Raw genomic sequence first — 27,864 nt, 5'->3', positions numbered from 1 at the left:
TTGTGTTGACTTTGAGATTTGTGGTGTTTCTTCTCAGCATGGGTTCAGCGTCTTTCGTAGAGCCATTCAGAGTTGTCTGGCGCCATACAGAAATCATTAGCTCTTTGAAACAAAGCATTTGAGTCTCTCCGGTTAGAAATTGAGCTCACATTTCTTGACAATAATCTTTCACTCTCTTAAGTACTGGTAGAAGCAGTGGACATATTACTTAGAACAGAACAAAAGAACTGGAAATATTAGAAAGACATGTTTTTTCCCTGGTTGATAACATTTTAAAAATCATTATTCTCAGTGTTTATTTGTAACCAATACGTTCCTTTCAGAGATGTGTACACCTGTCTTTGGAAAGGATCAAAAATATGCTGTTCTGAATCTTCCTTAAAATCAAGCTAGTGTGTTTAGAGTTCAATCACACTTCTTTCCTGCTGGGCTTCCGAATTCAGATTTACTTAATTGAGAATAGTCCATGAATGATGGCCTGTAGATTGGACCCATTTCTCCAAGGTGAAGAAAACATGGCTTCTGTGTTTACACTTCACTCAAGCTTACTCTTTTATTTAGTGTGTCTGCGTCTTCACCTCCTTCTCATCATTCCTTTTGGTTCTTTTTGAACAAACTTAACAGAAGCTGATAATTTGGGTGAAATTATAGATGCCAAATAATGACATGAAAGTGTTTAAATTTCAGACCCTATGGGATTCTTTCCTTTCAAATGAGACTCATCATAAACAAAAGAAATTTATACATATATATAGTGCAAATAACGTGCTCTAAAATACTCACTACCAATAGCCAGATGGCTTTTAAATTTGCTCTTTTAACAGGATTATGATGATAAGAAAATAATTTTACATAAGGAAACTATTGAAGAAAATTTTCACAAAAATTTATTGTGAAATAGTCTTTCTTTCACTTTAATAGAGGCTAGTTCCTTAGCTTTAAAAGTAAGACTCTTTTTCACTTAATCCTACACCCAAATGAACATAAACACATTTAGATAAATCTCAGAATAAATTCTCTGTTATACATGCAGTACCCTGTTTATCCTTTCAGTATATTGATGCTACTAAACGATAGTCTTTTGTAAAAACTAGGTTGATGAGCCTATAAACAGATTATGCGTCCTGATCATCTTCTAAATAAATAATATTCATGGGACTCTGCACAGTCTACGAAACCACACTTTTAGTTTAAAAATGGGTATCAAACATCCTTAATTCTAATCTTGGGAAATGTGTTGTTGAGGTTGCCCCTGCAACCTCATTTTTATTTAATTTACTTAGAATTAGCTTAATTATTTTGGTTTGCCTGTGGAAATAAAAGCACTTGCATACTTCATGGGGGTGCCATGTAATTAATGTATTGGAATTGTGGATTAAATAATACTGGAGTGCTTCCAGTAACTGGAGTATTTATATAAGGATAACCTTGTCCTGTATGTATGCACACATACAATCTCAGGGGACGCATCAGTACTCATTAGAGGCTGTTTGAAAGCTCTCTTTTGGTACCCAGAGAGAACTCATATGAGGCACTGAGTATACTGGATTGACATCCATGGCAGACGTGCACTGATTGCGTATCGCTAAACTCTTAGCTGGTAAAATTCAGAGGTGCGTCAACTATATCTTATAGGTGATCTTAGTGGATTATAATCAAACAACATACAGTGCTGAGTGGACTTTCTACCACATAAAAATGCATACTGAAAGGAAAAATGGTTTAGTTTACAATATAATTATAATTAGATAAGTGCTAATGCCATGACAGCAGTCCAAAGATGGTAATGTAACACTCTACCGGCCTCACGTTCTGGCTTAACACATTTACAGCAGTGGAATTGGTAGATCAAGGCTGCTTCAGTTGTGGAGAACAAAAGAAGCCTCCACTTTTAGAAAGAAACCTCAGGAATGCTTTTAAGGTACAGCTTGCTCTTAGGAAAAGAGAGAGAGATTAACACATTTTCTGCTAAATGCAACTACCTCCATTTAAAAATAATTAGAGAGGAAAGCAAGAAGCAATTATCACAGTGCTATTTGACACAACTGAATAATTGCATGCACTAATAAAAAACTCGTTGGCAGTGTAGAAAAAACATTGGCTTTGTAGTTAGATGCTTAGATTTTGAGCTTCAGTTTAGGGTTTTCTCCCTCTGTGACCAACAGACAAGAAATTTAACTTGTTTGCCTATCCATAAAATGGCGATGATGATATCATAAAAACAGGGCTATTCTAGGAATTGATGTGATGTTTGAAACATTTTTGCATAACCTGTAAATCATTTTAACACCTGCTAATTTTTGTTATTGTTATAAATTCACGCCACATTGGAATTCTGTTCTTTGACAATTCACATTCATCTTGTGGAATTTCGATTTAATACTCAGAAATATGCTTCAGAATACTATTTTCTTATCTTTGGAATCATAAGATATTATAGATAACAGCAACAACTTTGCTTATTCAGCATCTTCATTTTACAAATGAGGATATTAAAAGCCTAATCGATTTGCCTAGGTCACGTCGGTATTTAGTGGCAAAGCAAGGCTGGAATCCACATCTCTTAACTTCCAGCCCAATATTTGTTTTCTACATGCTGCCTTTCAAGACTTGATTATTCTGTCACCTCTCAAAGAGCTTTGTCATCAGAGTTTGGTAAGCCTTGGCTGAGTTATTTGCAAAAACAGTAACAAAATTAAAAACATAAAACATGATTTCAAAAACACCAATATTTAAGTAGAGAGCCAAGATTAATTTAAAAATAGGGTAAATTAATTAAAATACAACTCTACAAAATTATTACTTAAATTCTAACTTCTATATGTTTGTGATTTTTATACATATTTTGAAAGGAAGCATTATTTTTCTAATTTTATACATTGAATGTTCTGGCAATGGTAGTCATATTATATCTTATAATCTGCAAAGATTTCTAACTTGAAAACTTTTCTGCTGTGAATTGAGCATCTTTTTCATGTTTTCAAGACTGACTCACTGTGAATACTCTTTTTCTCTTAAGGAAGGTGCTTCCAACGCATAGAGCAGACTCAGAAACTAGCACTGCTCCAACGCCCAACAATGTAAAGTAGAGTCAGATTGTGGGCCAAGTTCCGAGGAAAATCAGCACAGAATTTTCTAGCTTGGTGTCTGGCAGCGCTAGACAGGTGCACAGTTTAATGAGCAGGTTGGAGGGAGAAATATTCAAGTCTTAAATGAATTTGAGAACCTCTTAACCAAGCAAAGAAAAACATATTTCTTAACTGCACTGCTTCTTGGAGTCTTCATAACGTGGGTATCTCTTATGAAACTATGGAAAGGAGAGATTATCCAATAATTTCTTTCATTTGACCATTGAATACTACTTATAACTCTGCTCTAAAACACGGGTGCCACAACAGAGATTTTGGAAAAGAAGGTTGCCAGGAAGTAAAGGAAGACTTCATTTTTGCTATCTCATCTTTTATTAGCTATCATTTCTAGTCCCAGATGTCCCATTCCCATTTTGCCTTATTTATCTCAGCAGTATCATCCTTAAAATTTTTTGGTATTCTCCATAAGAAGGAGAAAAGACAGGTACTTTTCAATAGACTGGCTGCTATGCTTGGCTCTCCTCTAATGCTGGTAAAGTCAGTTGAAATGACAATTTTTACACATCCTCAAAGGATGAAGGCAAGAGGCTTTGTTAAAATAGCATGAGGTACAAGTTTTTGTGAATTGAAGATTTGGAGAGAAGAACGCACTTGATAAGCTTCTGAAGCTTAGAACTGAGATGTAAGCAAAACCTAATTAATTCCAACTGCTCTAAGGAATTCAGTTCCCGGTTCAAATAACTGCATCTATGAAGTCTTTCTTTTCTTTAGGTTTTGTATGAACTGTTTATTTCTTTCCCATAGGTAGGCAAAAATATTTCGCCATTGTTATACCATACTTAAATTAATATTTGATGCTGGGAATCAGTTGTCAAGAAAAGGGGGGTTGAGATAAAGTGAAAGAATGGTCAAGAACAAATAATATAGTAAGGAGTTTTACGACCACAGGCACTAACTATGTTTGTATGAAAAAAGGTGGTATGGCTTTTGTAAGAATTTGATTTATTAGACTCAATAAATATATTAACATTTTCTTTCTTCTCCTCACCTCTAACTAAATAAGTTATTTGATAAATATCAGTAAGGCAGGGGCTTATGCACAATTTATTCAAAATAAATGAGGGCCATTATTTAGGATTTGTACTAATAAAATGACTAAATCTTTACCAACATAAAGTAGGCCATGTGCTTTTGGATTCTTATTCTACTCTCTAAAGTAGTCACCTATTCCCATGATGGAAAACATGTTTAAAATGTTATGGAAATCTTCAATGCCCTAGTGATGAAAATCTCTTTTTTTCTTTTGGTGTAATAAACCTATAGCTTTTGTTTATAATATTGATTTATTGAAAAAGCAACAATTCAATGGGTCAGATTTTAATATTTTCAGTGGAAAATTATGAGAATATCCACCAATTATTTGTATGATCTCCGACTTCTCATCATTATGGTGTCGGGTCAGATACTACCGTCTCATACAGGCCGCTCTAACTAAAGTGGTTCCACTCTTCAGCACTTTCTAATGTTATTAGTTCTCAAATATATTTTCTTCATAGCAATTATCATTAATTGCCATTATATTATTTACATTTATTAACATTTTTAATTGACACTAATTTACATGTTATTGACATATTTAATTTCTTTCTACTCATCTTAGGTTGTGGGATGCATGAGGGCAAAAATTTAGACTGTATTATTTATCACTATGCATAGTAGATGCTCCATAAATTTTGGAGGACCAAATCCATGCTCTGCATTGGATCATTAAGAAAGTGTATCTGTGAAGTAACGTAATTGAATTTATCTTTGAATATTATACTGACGGAAGGTAACTAAAAGCAAGAATTCAAAAAAATCTTAATTTGTAAAAGGATTGCTAGAATCAGTCAGATGGAGATGTAGATTCTAGAATGTTTATTGAAACAATTGTCTTTTTATTTTGTAGATCTAACTTAAGCGTGTCTGAAAATAATGATTACATATGATCATCAAGCTTACCTTCTTAGATCATGAAAGTATATCTACAGATTAAATCTTCCTATAAATTGGGTAGCTTCATCCTGTCCACACATTACCTGCACGGGCATAATTTACACATTTACAAGATACTGTAGAAAGTGTCTAGATGTATCAGTTCGAGTATATAACTCATGGGAAACTATTCTAAAGTTAATTTCATATTGATGGTCACTTGTTCATTAATTCAGCAAAGGTGAGTTAAAGGCCTTCATCCAGGCCTGTATTTCTTATTTCGAATGTTACAGTGATGAACGCAGTCTCTGCCTTCAAGGGACTCAGAACAGTGAACACTGTAGATGAAGGAAATAGTCTGTTAATGCCTCTGAGTATATTGAATGCAACTGACCAAACTGCCAGGATAAAGGGGTAAGTCAGCAACCCTAGCTGAAGAGTTTACCACATGCCTTTCAGAAATTGGTAGATGAAGCGGACAAAGCACAAATTAAGACACATCTGAATAACATGATTATGAAACTCTACACCTAGAATACCAAGAACACGTACTCTTTTCAAGCATTCAGAAAATTTTATCATATATCAGGGCAAAAATAATCCTTAATACATTTCAAAAAACCAATACCATATTCTGCTCTTCTCAACAAACCTCAATAAAACTGGAAACTAATTACTGAAGAAAATTTGAAAAAATCCTGTGTCTGGAAATTTGATAATGTAGAGAATGAAGGCAATTCCTCTGCCCTCTAGGTCCTTCTGGCTGGTCTACGAATTAAATTGACATGAGACAGAATAACAGGAGAAAATCAAACAAAGTTTTATAACATGTATACATGGGAGAAACCCAGGAAAACTGAGCAATTCACCAGAATGGTTGAGGTTGCCACTGTAAATGCCATCTTCAGCTAAAGACAAAGGAGGATGTTGTGGGTGAGGGAAGTCAGTTACGGGAGATTACCAAAACAGCACAGTAAACAAGAGTAAAGTTATTATGCAGATGTAAGTCCTTGCCTTCTGCATTAATAAAAGTTTGTAGAGATGAGGTCATCCTCCTTTTCTTGGTACGAAGAGGGAGACATCTTTACAAATGGAAACTTACCTTACAATTGTAAATGTCTCTTACAAAGGGTAACTTTTGGTTTTCAGAGTTTCTCCCCTGTCTGCAGTTTCTTAGAAGTAACCAGCCCAAAATGATCCTCATGCCAAAGAGACACATCTTGAGGAGGAAAATTTTCCTCTGCTAATAACATACTGTTTAGTGACTATTATGTTAAAAAGGAAATCATAACAAAAACTATGAAATACTCATAACTGAATGATCTTTAAGAGGTGTATGTCAAAATTGTGAAACATAGCTGGAGCAGTATTTAAAGGGAAATTTATGGCTTACATATAATTGCCAAGAAATTAGAGAGATTGACCGCATTCTTTCCCATCTCAGTGAATGGCACTTCCATGTTCCCATTTTCTTGATCCATTTGTGTTTTTATTCTCCCATTGTATGTCATCCATGGCATACGTTTTTCTCTCATACTCTGAATTCCATCATTCACAAAACCCTTTTAGTTTTGCTCCCACCCTGGTCTGAGCCATTATCCTCTCTCCTAGGCGTTATTTCAATAGTCACCTACCTAGTATTTCTTCTTCTCTTCTTGCCTTCTTTCATTCCATTTGTACCATATCATGCAAAGAATCCAGTTTAAATCTAAGTCAGATCATGTCAGTCCTGCTTAAAACCCTTGAGAGTTTCTACCACTCTTAGAGTAAAATAAAAATTCTTAACAGTAACCTTAAGCTTTTGCATGACTTTCCATCACTTCCTTACCTTTCCAATCCCCAATTCCTCCCACTCTCCTCTCACTCATTCCACATCTGTCACACTGACCTTCTTGCTGTTCCTCCAACTTCTTGGACACAAATCTGCTTCAGGGCCTTTGCACATGCTCTTCCCTCTTCCTGGTTATTTTCTTCCTCCAAAAATTCAAATGGTTTTACCCTTCACCTCCTTCAGGTCTTTACCTTAATGTCAAATTTTCAGTGAGGCTTCCCCTAACCAACTCCGAAATTTCACAAATATATCTGATACTACCTATCCCCCTTCTCTGCTTTATTTTTCTTTTTAGCACTTATCGCTATCTAACATAAGCTACATTTACTTACTCATTTTGTTTACTCTCTGCATCCTCCACTAAAATATATGCCCCAGAAAGGCAGAGATTTTGTGGAATTTGTTCACTTCTGGCTCTCCACTGCTTAGAACAGTGCCCAGCACTCAACGAATGTTTGTTAAATGAAAGATGAGTAAATTTAGCAATGAGAAAGCCTCCAATTCAGAAAGAACATTAATCCATTCAGGATGGAAATGCCTTCATTGGATGATTTATTTAGCTGGAACTTTTGAATTGCTCCACATGAGGAGCATTTGCCAGGACCCAGTCAGAAACAGGTTTACATCAATAAAAAGTTGATTCAGCTGAATTTGATTTATGAGGCCAGAAACAATGAGCCTCCAAATTGTCAAGCTAAATGCGAGCTTTCATTATGTCATTCAAAAAATTCACAACATCCATAAGATTATGTGCAAATCCTTCTTCTCTACATATTCAAATGGCGTCAATTCACAGGGTTATTTACTACTTGAGTTTTTCAAAACAATAGAAGTTTTGTATTAGAAAGATTTGGTGTTTGATAAGACCATGGATAGCCTGTTTGAATTTTAATCCAAATTACTTTACTAACTTTCCCAAATTTTTATCATCATCGTATTTTTGTTATTTGTGTATAGAAATCTAATATTCTTCAGTAAAATCTGGCACTAGGAGAGCAAGACATATTTGCTGGAATACAAAGTAGATACAACTGGTTTTAATTTGTCAGTAACCGATGGATAATCATTAAGAAATATTACCTTTCCCTTAAAGTAGCAGAAAATTTTAAGATATCTTCATATAAGGAAAGATCCCTATGGGCTTAGAAAGTCTCCAGCTTTATCAGTAGCCTCACCTTTGCTACAAATAGACATTGCACACAAAAATGAGGCCTTTTGTTATTTATATTTGCTAACTGTAACTCAAGTTATAATATAAGCACCCAATAAATATTTGATATTTTTGATATTTATAAAACTAAAATTTTTATTTGGTAAATGTTGAGGGCCTCCTCAGACTTTGACAGTAAAAATGAATAGTACTAAATATTGAAAACTTTTAGTGATGTTAAACTTATAACTATCTCTATGATAGTTATGATAGTTATGAATTCTATTTGACAAAGAGAGGTCAGGGAAATACATAAAAACAGGTATTTTGATGTACAGGATAAAACTAGAAATGATAATAAAACTAAAACTTTTGCATTTTTTAAATTATTGCGACCCCTGTTAAGATAACTTACCCAGTTAGCAAAATACATCAAAAATATTTTCTGGTTTACCACCCTCTAAACTGTTAAAAATTCTTTTGAACGCAAACGATAATTATCCTGTGAATTATTATAAAAAGTTATCAGCATTCAAAACTATAATTTGAATGGCAGAGATTCAACATACCAATAACACTGCAGAAGAAATGATAAGGAAGAAACTCTAAATATCCCATCACATCAAAATACTTGCCAGAGAAACTAGGAGCATTTATTTTGTTTGGTTTTTATCTTTATATAGGCAATGCAAAACATACGTGTTTCTGTATTTCAAGATTATAATTAATACTAATGTAATTGCTTAGCAATTTAGAGTTTACAAAGCATTTTTTTTTTTAAAGATTTTATTTTTTTCCTTTTTCTCCCCAAAGCCCCCCGGTAAATAGTTGTACATTCTTCATTGTGGGTCCTTCTAGTTGTGGCATGTGGGACGCCACCTCAGCGTGGCCCGATGAGCAGTGCCATGTCCACACCCAGGATTCGAACTGACGAAACACTGGGCCGCCTGCAGCAGAGCGTGCGAACTTAACCACTCGGCCACGGGGCCAGCCCCTACAAAGCATTTTTATAAACATTTATCCCAGGTAACCTTCATCCCCAATCTTGTTGTAAAAATTAAAGCGATTTTCCAGAGTGAAGCAGAGTTGTAGAGGTTACACAATGGATACCAAATCACACATCAAAGCAATAGACAGAGCACGAGCTCCACCCATGGTTCTCCAACTTTCTCAATCAATTGATCAATAAAAACACTGTTAGCATCCACTATGTGCCGTGTTCTGTGCCAGGATGTGGGGATTTACGGTGAAGAGACAGCCACGGTTTACATTACAATGGAATTTATAGATCAGCAGCTAGATTCCATATTTTTCCTCTGTACCCTTCTTTTCTATCCTGATTACACTGAATCTCTCATGTTAGAAAACCATTTTAGTCATGAAAAGTAGAAACTGATCCTCTTTAATAAGCAAAAGATATTAAATTTTTATGAAACGGAATATACTTCATTTCAACAATTCCATTCATCAAATATATCTGTGAGTTGGGCATTCACCTGGGTGTTCAAGAGAAAGAGATGAATAAAACAAGAGCCCTTCATTAGAACCTAATGGGAAACACAGAATAATTGAGTGCTAAAAAGGAAATACAAGTACTTTCCTACGGGAGGGTAGAGGACTATGAGTTTCTCATGTTTACATCCTTAGCTCTTACAAAAGCACCACATAGTAAGATTTTAACAAGGGTTTGTGGAATTAAATAAAGTAGTAATAACTTTTGTTTAAGGGGAGTTAGGGAAGAGCTTAAGGAAAAGGTGGCATATACACCGGCATCTAAAAGACAAAAGAGTAAAATATCATCTTATCTATATTTAGAACTAGTAGAGTAAAAATCAACTAACTAGAGATGATTGGCTTATTTAACTTTCAAAATGAAATGTGTAAAATTCCTAAATTTCCCATAATCTGGCAAATAATACATGACTGATGTTATCTCCTGAAAACAGTAAGGAAATGTCTATAAACCTTAGAAAGTTGAATGACTTATAATATAAAGTTTATGCCCATTATCCAGCAGGTGTGAAGTTTTATATTTCTTAAACTTCATCAAGTTTCCTGGTTAAATTCAGTGACCATAGAGACTTCTAAACATATTTTCTAATTTTTAAATTATTTCCGCGTCTGTCTCAAAATACAAACAACTTTAAAATTTCTATTTTCAAGCTTATTTTAAAAAAATAAGAAAACCCTTCTTATTAAGATAAATCATTCTGCTTGTGAGATCGAGGAAATCTCTTATTCCCAGAGTTTTTCATAGCAAACTTTTTTGTACTGGTCCCTAAATACAGAAGATCCTTAGCAATTATGAATTTCAACTTGATAGAAAGTTGATTAGAAGTAGGTCAGATTCAATTCTTCAAAAGGATTTCTAAAAATAAAAGGAAGTGAGTAAGTTTGTTTGTTGGGTTTCTGACAGGACCTAACTTTGAATATCATCAGCCTTAAACTGCTTTGGTTTTGTTCCATTTATCTACTATAGTGGAAGATCAGTTATTTTCCCCAAAATTGGTTTGTTCATTTTTGCTCAAAACTGTTAAATGGAATGGGATGATAGAACTGTTCAATTTCAGCTAGCCTAATCTAGCAGTTTTAGATGAAGAAGCTAAGAAATAACTTGGGCAGAAACATGTATACATTTGTCGCAAAATTGTGAGCATTTGGAATCTGAAATTCCAGAAAGGCCAAGGGATACAGGAATAAAGAAACTCTCCAAGCACAAGCTCACTTGTGTTCAGATCAAGGTATTGATGGCATTTTTGCTTTCATCAGCAGTTTTCAAAATCTTTATCAATAAACTTGACCTGTGACCTGCAAATTTCATCAAAAACAAAACTGATGAAGGAAACCAAAATGCTCTTGCTCACTTTTATTCTCCCCAATCATATTGTTGTTTGTATTTTACTGCTCTTATCACCACTCCATATAGAGGTATTTAAAATATAAAGAGAATTCTATATTGGTTAGGGAACATTGCGTTTGTTTCCCAGTAGTAGGTTCTTGGATTCTTAACTGGTATAATTTGCCTTCTAGCCATACAATCATCAAAACAAAAGATAGTCATAACCATACAAATAAAAATTTGTAGCTAAAAAACATTAATATGCTTTGTAGTGTAGCACCTCTTAAAACTCATCCCAATACGGCATCATCTGTATTACTACTATGATAGTTTGGCCCACATCCTTGCATTCTTAGTTCCATCCAGCTTCTTACAGGCATGACAAACAGAAAAGACATTTATGACCTCCACTGTGGCATAAAAAAGGTGCATTTTTCTAGTTTCTTAAGAACTTGGACAGCAAATAAAAAAGTGCATTCACATCCATGGCTTAAACTATCACCTATGTACTGTTCACTGGTTTTTCTCCTCAACTGCACTGTGAGTTCTTGTAGAACATAGAGTAGGATTTAAATAATATCTTTATTCTTATATCTAGTACAATTATTAAAATCTGTTTAATATTGGATTGAGTAATAGTTCAAAGTGAGAATTACAGTGTTTTCAAACATATATGCCTGGTTGTTGGGCTTCCAGATCACATCTAGAAGAAAATTCCTCCTGGTTTTAGAAGGATAGTTTGGTGTATGCATATACCTCTCTATTAAAGAAAACACTCTCTCCCACAGTCTGAAACTCCATGTGATGGTGTTGACTTAGAAAGCTGCAGCATTGAAGATGATTATCAATAAATCAGCTGATAATCTGAGATTCGATTCAGGGCATGAGTGGAGGAGAAGCTGACTTTAAATCTCCTTTGCTCAATAGCTAATTTTTTAGGCTATATAATCTGCCTGTGGCAAGTTGTTCTACAATAGAAAAACCCCAAACAAAATCTACCAGCTGCTCTTCAGAAGATCATCAACTAGTAAACTTTATCCTCTCTTCTGCATAATTGGAGGATTTTCTCAGATAATTCCTAACCAACTTTCCTATCACATAGTAAAAAAGTTTTTACTAAGTACCTCTGTGTGGTGTTGGTTTTAACCTGGGGTATAATAATAATATAGTGAAAGAGATATTGTTTATAGAAATTCAGCAGAAGTAGCTATTACACCCATTATCAGTATCTTTTTTTTTTTTTTTTTTTTTTTTGCTGAGGAAGATTACTCCTGGGCTAACATCTGTGTCAATCTTTCTCTGTTTTATTTGTGGGTTGCCACCACAGCATGGCTGTCAAATGGTGTAGGTCCTCATCCAGGACCCAAAACTGTGAACCCAGGCTGCTTAAGCAGAGCTCACTGAACTTAACCACTAGGCCACAGGGCCAGCCCCATCAGTATCTTTTTGATCTATTGTGTAGAACCATGTGAAATTCCCTTTTCTATAATTGGCAATTTCATATGGTTCAAATTAATACAAAATTCTGTGTGAATTTTTTAAAGGTCAAGAAATATGTTTTTCATTTATGGGGAATCATAAATCATATACACTTATTTTCAAGTTTGCATATTAATATATAATTTGAGACCTATTCTCAAAAAGATCCAGGACCAAATTTTATGTTTCAAGTTAAAAAAACAGCCATTGATTTTGTGACAAAGAAGCACTAATGGAAAGACTTCAGGATGTGCCCACTCAGCTTAACTGTGTCTTCACATTCTTATCTTCAAGCCAAGCTGCATGGTTGTCTCAAGTTGCTGTAAGGCTGGGACAGGTGTGGGGAAATAGGAGTAAACAGGGATTCAGGACACGCATCCCAAGTTTAATCAGAGTAATTCTGCTTCTACAACAATTTAAATTTTTAAGTAAAATTTTCTGTGAAGAAAGAGGTCTGCAACTTAAAAGACAGTAGGAAAATGGATATTTTCCGTGATTGCTAGGGTGAGCTATCTAAAGGCTCTATACTCATCTTTTCCAAAACCATTGAATCTTGCGATGTTGTCAATTCATAAGGAAAAAGAAATTGGAGAATTAAGGGCATGGGGTTTTTGGATTGGATGGACCTTATATTCTGATATCATCATTTATCTTTTTGTCATACTCTCTGTTACTGTTGGTGTAAGTAACTCCAATCTCTCACAGGATCTGAAAATTATTCTGTTGTATTGATCAGTTAATCCTATTAAAAGAGACATGAAACTCTTATTCACACCTCTCTGGTAGATCATTAGATGGCCCCATCATCAGAGCAGTGTTGTCCATTAGAAAGATAACGTGAGATACATATGCAATTTGAAATGTTCTGATAGTCCTATTAAAAGACAGAGGTGAAATCAATTTTCACAATCTATTTTATTTAACTCGATAGGTCCAAAATATTATTATCACTTCACCATGTAATCAATAACTAAGGTAAATTCTCAGACTCTTCACAATTTCTGATTAACTCTGTATTCCAATAAGACTTTAGAGATGGACTTTGAAATTTAATACTAACCTAATTTTCATATGTCATAAAATCTAATTCTCCTTTTGATTGTTTTCAACTATTTAAAGATGTAAAAACCATTCTTAACCCACAAGCCATAGAAAAGTAGGTACAGGTTAGATTTATCAGAAGCTAATTTGTCAACCTCTGAGCGGGCATGTTAGTGAGTACACAATTCAAAATAATTTTAAAAATCTATCGTGACTTAATTTAATACTAATCAATGAAAACTGGGTTAGTATAAAAATCCAAACTGCAGATAAACTAGAAAATTTCTTGAATTATCACTTGATTTATGAAAGAATAAGTGAATAAATTCCATCAAGATTTTGGCATTATTCTGGAAAGTCACAAGTTGTCTTCCCTTATAATTTTCTACAGCTCATTTCTATTAAGGGGTCAGCTAAATGATCTTGACACCTGGCAACTTGTTGCACACTTAGTTTGTGGTATAAGTTTTTATTCTCTATGGAGAATACACAATATCTAGTTCTATTTATTGTAGTGAGTTATTTTGGAAAGTTGTAAATATATAATTTACCTTCAAATATAGTCATATTTTGCATCAGATGAACTGATTCAAGAAAAAGCTATAATGCTTCTTCATGATTCTTAATTCATATAGCTTTATATTGTCAATATTCATTAGGTACAGGAAATATGCAAAAATATTTCTAGGTAGAGATGTCAATGTTCTATCATCCAGAGAAATTAAAAACTCCTTCACATTTCTATGACTCCCAAAATATAGAAAAAATATCAATACAAAAATTGTGACACTATATAAATGAGCCTCTTTGCACCTACTTATTTAGCTGTCCCTTTCAATTCTCCGTCCAAACAAATGAAAGAAGTTAAACCTTAAATCATGCTTTAATTTTAATTTTGAACTTTTAGAGCCAGATTTCTTTTTAAAGACTAAACTGCTTTAAAATAGTCATTAAAACATCATTTTTCTTTTTTACCAACTATTTCTGGGGTTTAAAAGAGTCTAATAAAACCCCATAGATTAATTAGTCATGACCTGAAGTCATAATTTAAAATATTAGAATATTATGTTAATGTATTATTACATCAAAAACACATTTAACTGAAGTCTAAATGAAATGGATTATGCTCTATTATTAGAACTTTGGAATAATATCTTCAAAGTCAATGCACAATGTGCCATTTTAAAATACTTTAAATGTCATTTTATCTTATTCTTGGGAAATTGGACATATGATTCATTTCTGCCTACCTTATGCCGTGAAACAATTCACCTTTGTTTCATACCTGTTTGGGGAAGAAATATTAAATCATTTTTCTTCTTTGTTTATTTTCATTATCCTTTGGCTTTATGTTGGGCTTAAAGTTGATCTTGAATCTTCCAGCTGTACAGGTTGTTATACTACAAGGTATTTTTTGAGTAAAGTTTAACTTTTTTGAAACCTATCCCACATACTTCTTGACTTGCTTGGGATCTTTTGTGTGCAATCATGGAAATACCATTTATGCTTTATGTTGTTCTTCTTTTCTTTTACCTTGACTAAAAGGTAGATCACAACATTTGATTGTGAAATGGGTTGCTCTTTTTGTACAAAGGAGATATATTAGGAGATGAATTACACGGACTGAGTCTTGGAGGCTCTGTAGCCACAAACAGACATGTTTCATATTGACTCACAGAAGCTCAGCAGTTTTGTGGTGGAGATACTCTGCAAACTAAATGGAAGTTCATGTGCTCCACTTCAGCAGTTCAGGGTTTCGCTGGTTCAGATCCTGGCCATGGACCTAGCACCACTCATCATGCCATGCTGAGGCAGCGTCCCACATAGCACAACCAGAAGGACCTACAACTAGAATATACAACTATGTACTGGGGAGCTTTGGGGAGAAGAAGAATGGAAAAAAGAAGATTGGCAACAGATGTTAGCTCAGGTGCCAATCTTTAAAAAAAGAAAAAAGAAATAACCTGAATTCTGAAGATGAGTGTGTTAGGAAGCCACAATCTTAAATTAAACATTTCTGAAAACCAAAGTGTATTTTTTTCAGTCTCTTAGGACTGAGGAGGCAATTTAATATCAGATACTCATTGAAAGCTGGAGGGACAGGTCCTAGGAACAGAACAACTCAGAAGTATTTCAAGATGTATCAAAGCTGAAGCCTAGATTTGACCCAGTTGAACCCATGTTTTGACTGAAGGGTTTGGCCCACACTTTTTCTGCCTGGCAGAGGGATGGGCAAAGTCTGGTAGAAGTTAAATCACATTTAAGCCACTAAAAATTTTGATAGAAAATATCTGTTGTTAAATTTAATGTTATGAGACATTTAAAACAAACAGGACATTTGGACTGATAATCCAGGATATAAAAGAGACAACAAAAGCATACCATTAGGTAACCCAGACATTGGTGTTAACAGCAAATGAATTTAAGCTATGATTATGTTAAAAAATCTACAGGAAAAAGTAGAAAAGACTGATGGAAAATTGCAACATAGAATGAAAATATATAAAAGAATCAATTGAACATTCTTGAATTAAAAAATACAAAATTTTTCATTAAAACTAAAGAAATATTACCAAATGAAAACGTGAAAAAATGAAGAAAACCAGAAAGTGACATTGCATGGGTAAATATAAATAATAGGGGGTTAGTGTGTGTAATTACTTTATTAACCCGAAAGAAGGCAGGGAAAAAGAAAAAAGTGAACATAAAATATGTGACCAAATATTTAATAGATGGAGGGCTGTAAAAAAAAAAACCCTTTTAGATTAATCTAAAAAGTCAAAAAGAAAAAAAATAAGACATAAGTCAAATAGAAAACAATTAGTAAGATGGTCAATATAAACACAACTGTATCAGTAATTACATTAATGTAAATGGGTAAAATCTTTTAAGTAAAAGACTAAAATTGTCATTCTGGTTATAAAAGCAAAATCTATCTATATGCTGCTTACATGACACCACCTTAAGTAAAAGGATACAAAGATTGAAACAAAACAGGTGATAAGATATATCAAATAAACACTAATCAAAAGAAAGCTATATCAACATAAGGCAAAGGAGACATCAAGCCAAGAAGAAATATCAGAAATAAAGAGAGAGACTTCAAAATGTTAAATTGAGAAATTCAATAGAAAATTATTGCCAAGCTTAATCTGTATAGTCTCAACATAGGTTTAAAGTATACACTAATTAATATAGGTTCAAATATGTTAAAGTAAAATTGGCAGAGTTCAAAGAAGAAATAAACAATTCTAAAATCATTGTGAGACTTTAATATATATTTCAATAGGGGATAGAACAGGCAGACCAAAAAAATCAGTAAGGATAGAGTATATCTGAGCAACTCAGTTAATACGCTTGACATATTTTGCCTAAACAAAACACAGCGTACAAAAAAATGCAGAATTTATATTTTTTCAAGTGCACATGGAACATTTATCCAAATTTATGATATTCTAAGCCATAAAGAAAACCTGAACAAATCCCAAGTGATTGAAATCACTCAGAGAAAGGTCTCATAAAATTGAAATTAAATTAGAAAAAGATAAAAACACAACTAGAAAACATTCAACTGTATGAAAATTAAACCATATACTTCTACATAATCCATGGGTCACAAACAAAAATACAACATAAATATAATTATATTATGACTTGAATGAGAAATAGACTATGAAACATTGATATTTATGAAACATAGATAAAAATTGCTAATAGAGTAATTAATATCCTTGATTGGATATATTAGAAAAGAAACTGAAATTCAGTGATTTATACTTCTACCTAAAATAAGAAAATAAAACTAACGGAAAGGAGATAGAAAGAAGAAAACAATTAAAAGAGCAGCAATTAATGGAATAAAGATATTGTGAATTGAAAATCGATAAATTAAAATTTGTTTCTCTGAAAGATTGGCAAGCCCATTTTTATTCATACATAAACAGATCAAATTAAATAGGTAACATCCCTAGGAACATTTCGTATATTAAATAGAAAATGTTATGAAATCTGTGCAGTGATAGCATTTTACTATTTGTATGAAATGGAAAAATTCCTCCAACAGCACAACTTACCAAACCTTCACAAGGAAAATAAATCAAAATGGTCCTTTGTTAGAAAAATTGAATCTTTGGGACCTGCCCCAGGGCTGTGTGGTTAAGTTCGTGTGCTCTGCCTCTGTGGCCCAGGGCTTCACTGGTTTGGATCCTGGGCGTGGACCTGTCACTGCTCATCAAGCCATGCTGAGGCAGCGCCCCACATAACACAACCAGAACCTACAACTAGAATATACAACTATATACTGGGGGACTTTGGGAAGAAGAAGAAGAAAAAAGAAGAATTGGCAACAGATGTTAGCTCAGGTGCCAATCTTTAAAAAAAAAATGGAATCTTTAATTAAAAAAAAAAAATTTCAGGGCTGGCCCCATGGCCAAGTGGTTAAGTTCGGGTGCTCCGCTGCAGGCAGCCCAGTGTTTTGTTGGTTCAAGTCCTGGGTGCAGACATGGCACTACTTGTCGGGCCACGCCGGGGTGGTGTCCCACATGCCACAACTAGAAGGACCCACAACGAAGAATATACAACTATGTACTCGGGGGCTTTGGGGAGAAAAAGGAAAAAAATAAAATCTTAAAAAAAAAATTCCATATAGAAAATGTTCAGTCCAAATGGCTTCACAGATAAATTATTCCAAATATTTAAGGAAGAAATACATAAATTTCACACAAACTCAGTAGATGATAGAGAAAGTTTAAATACACTCTAAGTCTTTATGAATCCAATATATTTTCAGTAACATACTAGACTATGACCTTTCTAAAAAGGAAAGTTGCAAGTAAATATCTCTCATGAACATAAATGCAAAATACTTTTTAAAAATGTTAGCAAAGTAAATCTAGCCAAATATAAAAACGATAATACATCATGGCCAAATAGGCTTTATTCCAGGAATACAAGGGTGGTTTAGCATTTGGAAACCAACCAAATTATTTTACATATTAAAAGATAAGATAAAAAGAGAATAATCATATGATCTACATCCTTTAAAGCAGGGTTCCTCAAACATAGCACTATTGAAAGTTGGGACTACCTTATTTTTGCTTTGGGAGACTTCCCTGTGTATTGTAGGATATCTAGCGGCTTCCTTAGCTCTACTCAATGGATGCCCATAGAAACCCCCTTCCCAGTCAGGACAACCCAAAATGTCTCCAGACTTTGCCAAACGTCCTCTGGGGGAAAAATTGCCCCTGATTGAATACCACTGGTTTACAGCAGTCTTGATAATCATGATACTTGTGGTACAATAAAAGTACATTTGTTCTTTATCCCTGGTTCCTGGCACAGTGTTCCTGAAATTCTCGGAATTTCCAGAGTGATAGGAGTGTCTTTTTCTACTCATAATGAGCCCCTTTCAACTACAGCTGAGTTTTTGCTAATGAGGTGACAGTTGTGGGCCCCAAGCTAGTTTGAAGATGGGGCCTGGTAGGCAGTGGAACCAATCATGTGATTAGCGGGTTGGAATTTTCAGCCCCATCCTCAGATTGCAGGGGACGGAGGAGAGACTGGAAGTTGAGTTCAATCACCAACAGCCGATGATTTAATCAATCATGACCACATAGTGAAACCTCTATTGAAAAAAAAAAAACACGTAAACAATGAGGTTTGGAGAGCTTTCAGGTTGGTGAGCACTTTGGGATGCTGGGAGGGTGGCACATCAGAGAAGGTACAGAAGTTCTAGGCCCGTACTGTCCCCTACGTGTCTCTTCTACTTGGCTGTTCCTGAGTTGCATCCTTTATAATAAACTAGTAATAGTAAGTAAAGTGTTTTCCTGTGTCCTGTGAGTCATTCTAGCAAATTATTTAACCTGAATTGGTGCCATGAGAATCCCTTATATTTGTAGTTGGCCAGGCAGAAATGTGGGTAGGCTGGACACCTCATTTGCAGCTGGCATCTGAAGTGCGGAGGTCTTGTGGGACAGAACTTAACTTGTGGGGTCTGTCCTAAGCTAGGAGCGCTAGTTTCAGAATTGAATTGAATTGGTGGACACTCGTTGGCATGGAAGAACTGGTTGGTGTGGGAAAACCATGTATTTGTTGGGGGGAAAAATGCACAATATTAATGGTAAAATATTGAAAGTTTCCTCCTGAGGTTAGGACAAAGATGTCCACTCCTGCTATTTCTATTCAACATTATACTGCAGGCCCTAGCCAGGGCTACAGGGCAAGAAAAAGAAATAAAAAGCACACAGATTGAAAAGGAATAAATAAAAAGAGGAAGAATTGGAGATAGTAGTCCACTAACATTTTCTGGCATTGCTGGGGAGGAGGAAATGCAGCAAAGACACAGGCAGTATATTATTTTAGTGGAACAAAAACTTTTGAAGAGAAGAAAGGGAAAGAAAGTCCTAAAGGAGGAAATATTTTTCTTCTATTGTGGTAGCTTGGAAAGATAAATGAGAAGAAAATATCCCACAACGTCTAGAGGTACTGAAGTTTGAACATAACATTGAAACTCTGAGGATCATCTCACCTTGATTTCTCATGGTTTATTCTTTCATACAGGCTAAAACAATCCTGGAAAGCAACTTGGAGCACTTAATAAATTATTAGCTTGAGTAAATAATATACATTAATATAATTTAATAACAAATACTTTTCTTCACATTTCCTTTTTTCCTTGTTAGGATAAACTTAAACTTTTGACAAAGAGAAATTCACTTTTGATTTTCATATCTTAGAAATCTAATAATTCCTTCTTTTGGGGGGTTAAAATATAGTATAACAAAAATAGTATAACATAAAATTATACTGTTGATTGAATTTTGGAAACGTTGCATAAATGCTCTTAAAATAGTAAGAACTTCATTGTTAGTATGTTATATTCCCAGTGGTTGAGGACATCCATCTAGTTGAGACAACAAGAGAAAATCCTAAGTAAATGGAAACTGATTCTGTGCTGCATAGGAACAAAAATTCACATGTGGTAAACTCATTGAGATGGCAATTGTTTTGTTGGTAACATTCCAGAAAGAGTGGAGATGGGTTGGAGTCTAAAAGGAACTGACTTCCACTTTGAGCCCCTTCACTTATTAAAACCAGCCACACTGGCCTTCAATTTTTTAATTTACAAATTAAGAGAAATTGATTCTAAAATCATCTCTGAGATTATTTCTAAATTGGTAGTCTATAAAATCATGAGAGTAAACAGCCTTGGGGAATGCTAAGTAGGAAATAGGAAATGGGAACCAGTAAAGAAATTGGAGAACTGTTTAAAAATATTAAGGAATAAAGAAAAAACTTTCTCGAAAGTGAGAAATGAGTGACTTTGTAAGTGTACAGATAAGAGAATAGAGAAGAAGTTATTTCCTAGAATACTTAGAATTACACAAAATTAATAATTCAGGAATAAATTATTCTGTGTTAAAATTTGGGATGATACAAATTTTCCTCGGATTCTAGAACCAGGAAAGCTACAGCTATCAAAGATCTCATAGGCTATACAAGAAAAACCTCAGCGAGCAAGACAAAGGTAAGGGCATGCATGGGCAGAGAATTTCAGAAAATTAACAAATTGAGATTTTTCAAGAAAATCGGAAAAGTTACCTGCTTCATGTCCAAGTCACTTAGCCATTTCTTTGTAATACAGGAAAGGGAGGGAATGGTGTAATGAGGGATGTTCTTATAGTTGTCCCCTTATGTCATTTGTCTTGTCCCAGTTGTAGTACGATGTAGCTTGTGTGGCCCTCTTCTAAGCCACCCCATCATTTGCTTACTTTCTCAGTCTGTCTGATTCATAATCATTAAGCTTCTGACAAAAAGCTAAACATAAAATAATTCTGAATGAATGTTCTGAATCAGTGCCTTGTGTCCAAAATGAAAAAAAATCTTGCAGTAACAAGCAAGAGAAATCCTATAAATTTTCTGGGAGAAAAATCATTCCTTAATTGTATCAGCATGAAAAGATTTAAGTGTACATCACTCAAAAGACTTTTTCAGGCTCTGAAAGAGAAGTGATTAAACTTAAATAATCCTCTAAATATGCTCATTTAATCATCAAATACATTTAAGAAGGAAGACTATTTAAGAAGAAAAACTATGTCAAGTAATAGAGTCGTTGAGGCAAAAATAGCACAAGTACATTAAAAGAAAACCTTTAGTTTAGTCTTGATTCTGCTAAAATATTTGTTATGGAACAATTAGAAATTTGAGATAAATTTTTCAAGAATAAAGAAAAAAATTCATCACAATACTAACACATTTAAATTGTGTTTAGACAGTTATAATATTTAAACTCCGAAGACCTACAAGTAAAATTTTAATTGGATAGAAAAAGTTAAAGAATTCATTAAGTCTCCTGAATAAAATGAATATCAATGTCATTGAAAGATGAAGTAGAAGAGATTTACATGTTCAATTACCAATTTTTTCTCTTCATGAACTCTCTTAAACAGATTTATGGGTACACATTATAATTGCATATTTTACAAAATTTTCAAAGGTGTATCCTGTCTAGTTCATGCAATATGTTATGTATATTTAAATGGATATCAAATTAACATGAGTTTACTCCACAAAAATCCCCTTTCAATGTATAGAAGCCAATCATTTTTATCTTTCAAAGTGTACTCTCTTCTAAGTCTTATCCTATTTCTTCCATGAGTCTTTATCTTCTTCATGGGTAATATTTCCTTTGCATGGCTCTTAACTATGGCATCTCCCCAAGTCCTGTCCTCAACAATTTCCCCCAATCATTTTCTTTAGCCATGTAGTGACTTGCTCACACAATTTTAGGAATTACCAAAATGCTGAGAACCCAAATGAAAAGATTTTTCATCCAACTCATTCTCTTGTGATTCACACTTGTATATTTAACAGACTACATTATATCTCCTTCTAGAGATCCCAAACATACCTCACATTAAATGTGTTCAAAACTAAATTTAAATTTTTGCCCCTCCTCATCTCTTGACCCCATGGCTCTGCTGATCCTGCTTCTCTCCCTATGTACTTTGTCTTTGTTTTTGGCCCTACCATCCATCCCATTACCCCATCAAAGACATTCTTTCTCTAATCCTTCTCCCTTACTCTCCTATGATCAATTGGTGTCTAACTACTATTGATCCTTTCTTCCTCGCATCTTTCCTCATTCTTCACTGTATTGCTTCTACCTTCTTTCAACATTTCTCTACTAGAATAAATGCATGTTCTCCAGCCCTCCCTCTAGATTCTTCTCATCATGATTCTTACCAATATAATGTAAAATGTGTCTAATTATGGCACTCTACTGATTAAATTTCTTCAGTGACTGCTCGTTGAACAAAGAGAAGAGGTCAAAATCCATGCTAAGGCAGATAAAGCCATGCTTTACCTGTTTCCTGCCTACCTTTATTGCCACATTTCCTGTGATTCCCCATGTCACACTCCTACCCATGCTTCAGCACTCCTGAATAACTTGCAGATCCCAAAAGGAGCTGTGCTATTAAATGTATTACTTGCTAATGTTGCCCTTTCTGCTTGACTGCAAAGTCGACTTAACTATTAATTTCCATGAAGAGTTTTTGGCCCACCATTGGCAAAACTGGCTCCATAAATCTCTGTTCACACATTGTACCCTATACAGATTGTCATCAAGACACCAAAAGCTTCTTTTCACTTACAAGTCTGCTTCTTTGCATTGAAATTATCTAGGTTTGTGGACTATTTCTAACTCATCAGTTTATCCATAGAGCATGTTCCAACGCAGTGATGTGTGGTAGCTAGCAAATGTTTGCTGAATGTATGAATGAATGCCAAGTTAATTTTTGTAGATTATATTGATGTGACTTCTTCTAAAACTTACCCAAGTCCTTAATATTATGATAGAGTAAATAAATACACAAACTAATCTCTGGACAAAGAGTTAAAGGAATAAAAACAATATATTTTAAAACACTTGGCCTTAACTGTGGTTGATGAATATTTTGCTGGACATTGTGTTCTGTTTTTTATTCTGAACTTTGTATGTAATTCAAATTCTACTCTTGAATAAGTGACTACTTTTTATCTTTTAAGATCTGAAAATTTGGAGATTTTAACTTTTATTCTATTGTACAGGGTTGCATGGAAATAGGATTAGTGAAACAGAAAGTGAACTGAAGTAGAATCTACATATAAATACTATTAGATTAAGGTTATTACAGAAATCTGTAGATTTTTTTCAGTGCTTATTTTGACAATCAAAATAATTTTAATTTTTATCCAATTACTACAGTGATGGTAGTCATTGAAAATTCAAGGTCCTGTGACCTACATATCACCCTTTCCTCTTGGATTTTGATATACTCATAGATTTATATACCATGAAGTATAAAACAGTAAATGTTACTCAAACATCATTGTGTTATAATGAATATTTTTTTCAAAAAGAAATAAAGCATCTAGTATAATACTAGCATTTTAGTAATACTTGTCAATTTCCCTCAGTTCTCAAATTAAAACATGGGTACCTGAAAATGGACTTTCTTTAAGCTATACAGGTATGCAAAATATACTTCTTTTGATAGATGATGTAATCTTTGCAGTACATTTAAATAGTAGACTTTTAGATTTAATATTTTATTTTAAAATAATGTACTGAACTAATAAAGGTATTTCATGTTTACTATAAAATGAGAAATAAAGAGAAGTATGATCAAGAAAGTCCAACAGACTTCATCTTCCTAGTGGTGTTATTCCTATTGATCTTAAGTATATTTCCTTCCAGTATGTCATTTAATTTTTCTGCAAAATAAAATGTATATTACTTCGTGTTCTGCTTTTTCAATCAATATCATAACAAAAGCATTTCATGTTATTAAAATACTATTAATCGGTATTTTTTTAATATTTTGGCATTTACCTGTAGGTTTTCCTTATATGACATGTACGTTCTTAAACATTATTGGCAATTTTCATGTCAAAATTTTGAAATCTTGTCAATATTCTGGATTTATAAGATGACTTGGGAAGCTTTCTACAGTTTTAGTTTATTTCCTAAAATCATCTATTAAACATTGAAATTAGAAGAATAATTTTGAAAGATCTCGAGTGGAATCCTGTCTTTTTTAAAGGCAATATATTATTGACCTCTTCAGTTTTTCTCAGGTTGACTAATAAATTTTGCAATTCCATCGTCAAATTTGGTAAGTTATACTTTTCCAGAAATCTACTCTCTTATTTAGATTTTTCAGCTATATTAGCATATAATGTTTCTGTTATAATTAAAGACAGTATACATTTATATAAACCAATTTATAATTTTTATTTATATTTTTATCTCATCTTCAAAATAATTTGACAGCTGTACTATTTTACTGCTTTAAGATCAGATTTACAAATTTTTTATAAATTCAGTTCTTTTCTTTGCTAATATATTATTCTTCCAATTTTTCTCATTTCTACTATTTTTCCAAGTTTATTTAATTTTTCATTTTCAAACCTTTGAAACTGAATATTCATATCATTTACTTTCATATATCATTTTTCTTAATCACTTCAAAATAAAAATAATTAGAATACATTTTTTAAGTAAATACAAATGAAAATACTTAAATTTTTATTGTAAATTTTTAGTGCTTTATTTTTAAAGTTAGCTATTTATTTATATGTGAATATAACTTTGCTTTTCTCCTCAAAGTACTAACATACATTTTTCCCTAAGATGTGAAAGTCTCTTTTGGAGGATATATAAGCTGAGTGGTGGTGGTAGTGTTGGAAAAAAGGGGATTTTCACCAATTGTTCTGTTAGCATTGTTTAAATTTTAATATATATTTTAATAACATTATATTTAGAAAGCAATGCTTTTAAGTTTTTCTTTCTTGTATTTAGCAATGTTTTATTTTTAGCCTTGTGTAATATCAATTTTTAAAAAAAATAGGTCATGAGCATTTGGAAAGAAGGCATTATGTCTACTTGGAAAGTTAATGGTAGACATCACTTCATTCGATTTTAATGTGTTTTTCAGATTTTCCATATCTTTAGTAATTTGATGTAACATAGGGATATAGAAATATAGTAGTGTTTATCTATTATGTTTCTCCATTTTTATTATTACATACTTAATAGTGGGCATGCCGCCTTTCTCTGAAACAGATTTGTGACATAAACTGAAGAACATTCTAGAAAAATACACAATTCACGGCCACATCATGTAGAAACAAGAGAAAGTATGTTTCTTCTTTTCCAAATTCCTGCTTTTCATGTCAGATTTTCTACATCATATCAAAGTTACAATTTTCTCTTCTATGATTTTTTTCCTTTCATTTTTTCATTCTCTCTTCTCAGGGAATTTATACTTTATCTTCTATACTGCTTGTTCTACTTATTTACTGCTTTATCAAACAACTCCAAAACTGAGCGGGTTAAAATATCAACAATCATTAGTTCTTTCATGAATCTGCAATTTGGACAGGTCCAGGTGGGGATAACTTATCTCTGTTCCATTATGGCTTCCTATGGGACGGTTTTAAGAGCTGGGAACTGGAATAGCTGTAGGACAGATTAAGCAAATTTTTCTTTTTATGAAGTCTTTGGGCTTCTCCGACTAGTTTTTCCACATGGTCTCTGCAGAATGGTCGCCTTAGGGCAGTAGAACTTCCAATGTGACAAGTGTTACAAGAATCAGGAAATGGAAGTTACCAATCTCTCAAGGCGTGGGCCAGACATTGAGCACAGCATCACTTCCACTGTATTGGATTCGTCAGGCAGCCCCTGAGCCTGTCTAGATTCAGCAGAAGAGAAAATAAACCTCACCTGTCAATGGAGGGAGTAACAAAGTATTTTTAATCTATCATGCAGTCCAACTGTTATTCACACAGATCATCACAGTTTATAATTTAGAAACACCATTTGTTCAGCTCTCAATAATTCTTCCCTGGCTTGCATTATTCCCTTTCATGATGGCTTCCTTAAGAATTTTTGTCAAGTTGTTGCTTCCATCTCTTTTGGCTGCAGAAAACTTTGATGGCCTTGTGGTATCTTTCAGTTATACAAGCATGTCTGAGTCTAAGAAGATGTTGAATGGAAGCTTTCCTATTGCAAGAGAAGTGGCAGTTAGAGGTCAAAGTCAAGAAAAAAGTCCACATAAACTATGAAAGTGGTAAAACAGCAATTGGGGACAAATACCTATTTTAGGACTCATTAAGAATTGGCTGAGCAGGGTATGCTATCCCCAACCATCACTCAGCACACCATGGACCTTGTCTATAAACACAAAAACCAAGGCATGGAAAAAACAAGTTAGAGTAGCAGTATTCTCGCCAGGAAGAGAATAAAGTAGATGGAGGGGGCTTCCCACTTCCAGGCCAAGCAAAACAAGATTTCAAGTGAATAGCTCATAGAAAACAAAGGCGTCTAAGAAAAAGACTGTCATCTTATTCAACAACTGAATGTTTGCTGATTGTTTAATCTCGGCCTGCATTCCAGGGATGACTGCAAACAGTGACAAGCACAGTGAGGAGGAAAAAACAAAGTTCATGTTCGCACACCACGGAATTCAGACAGTTTAATAAACTGCTTACATATGCTAGCCAATAGTGACTTGAAATTTAAAAAAGGGCTGAACTGGGTTCTGTTGATAATAAACGTGTATCTCCAATTAAAATTTTCACAAGGAAAGCTTCATGTCTGGGAGACCCCAGATGGAAGGGAGAATATTAGTAGGTACCGTTTGAGGATTCAGCTATCCAGGAACATTATGAGGGAGTATTAATTTTGGTAATGTCTGTTTTATTAATTTTTTTTTGCTTTTTCTTAAAGTAACAGGGAAGCAGATATTGCTTAATGAGGACTGTGCAGTTAAAGACTTTGAATTAAGGGGGTATCATATGGATTCTATTAAGGTTTTACTCTTAATACTTACCAAAAATACTATGTATTCCAAAGATAGCGGAGGAGTGGAATTGTGTTAAACTCTCAGTAAGTGGTGTGATATTTTTTGTATGATTTGGTACAAAAATGTCGTATTTGACATTGTACCTAGCAGAAATTCCACCAGTTTTCTGGTATATGGGTGATACTTTTCCATTGCTGTCTTTGCTGATGTGGACATTTTTCTCTCACATTTTCATAGTCTGTAGACAATTTTAATGGGAATTTTGGAAGCAGGATTAAGGACTTTATCATAAACCCAGGGGTCTAATCTCGTATTTTTGATATATGATTTGAATCATGTCCATTTATCTTTAAGGAAACAACATGGGAAAAATGGAAAATACTTGAAATTGTAGTATTTTTTTAGCCAGAAAGACACTTTATGTCTTAGCTGGATCTGAGAAAATCTCTTTGTAAGCTACTTATTATTTATGGTAAAGTTTGCTTCCCTGTACATTTTAAGCTTAAAAAAAAGTATAAAGTTGCAGTTATTTTATTTATGTGGCATGGGTTTTAAGATAAAATGGAAAGCTCCATATGTACAAAAGGAAGAAATCATCTGAAATGAGAACTAAA

This window comes from Equus caballus, chromosome 9, assembly GCF_041296265.1.
Source record: "Equus caballus isolate H_3958 breed thoroughbred chromosome 9, TB-T2T, whole genome shotgun sequence".
NCBI classification, from domain to species: domain Eukaryota; kingdom Metazoa; phylum Chordata; class Mammalia; order Perissodactyla; family Equidae; genus Equus; species Equus caballus.
This window is presented reverse-complemented; position numbering follows the sequence as displayed.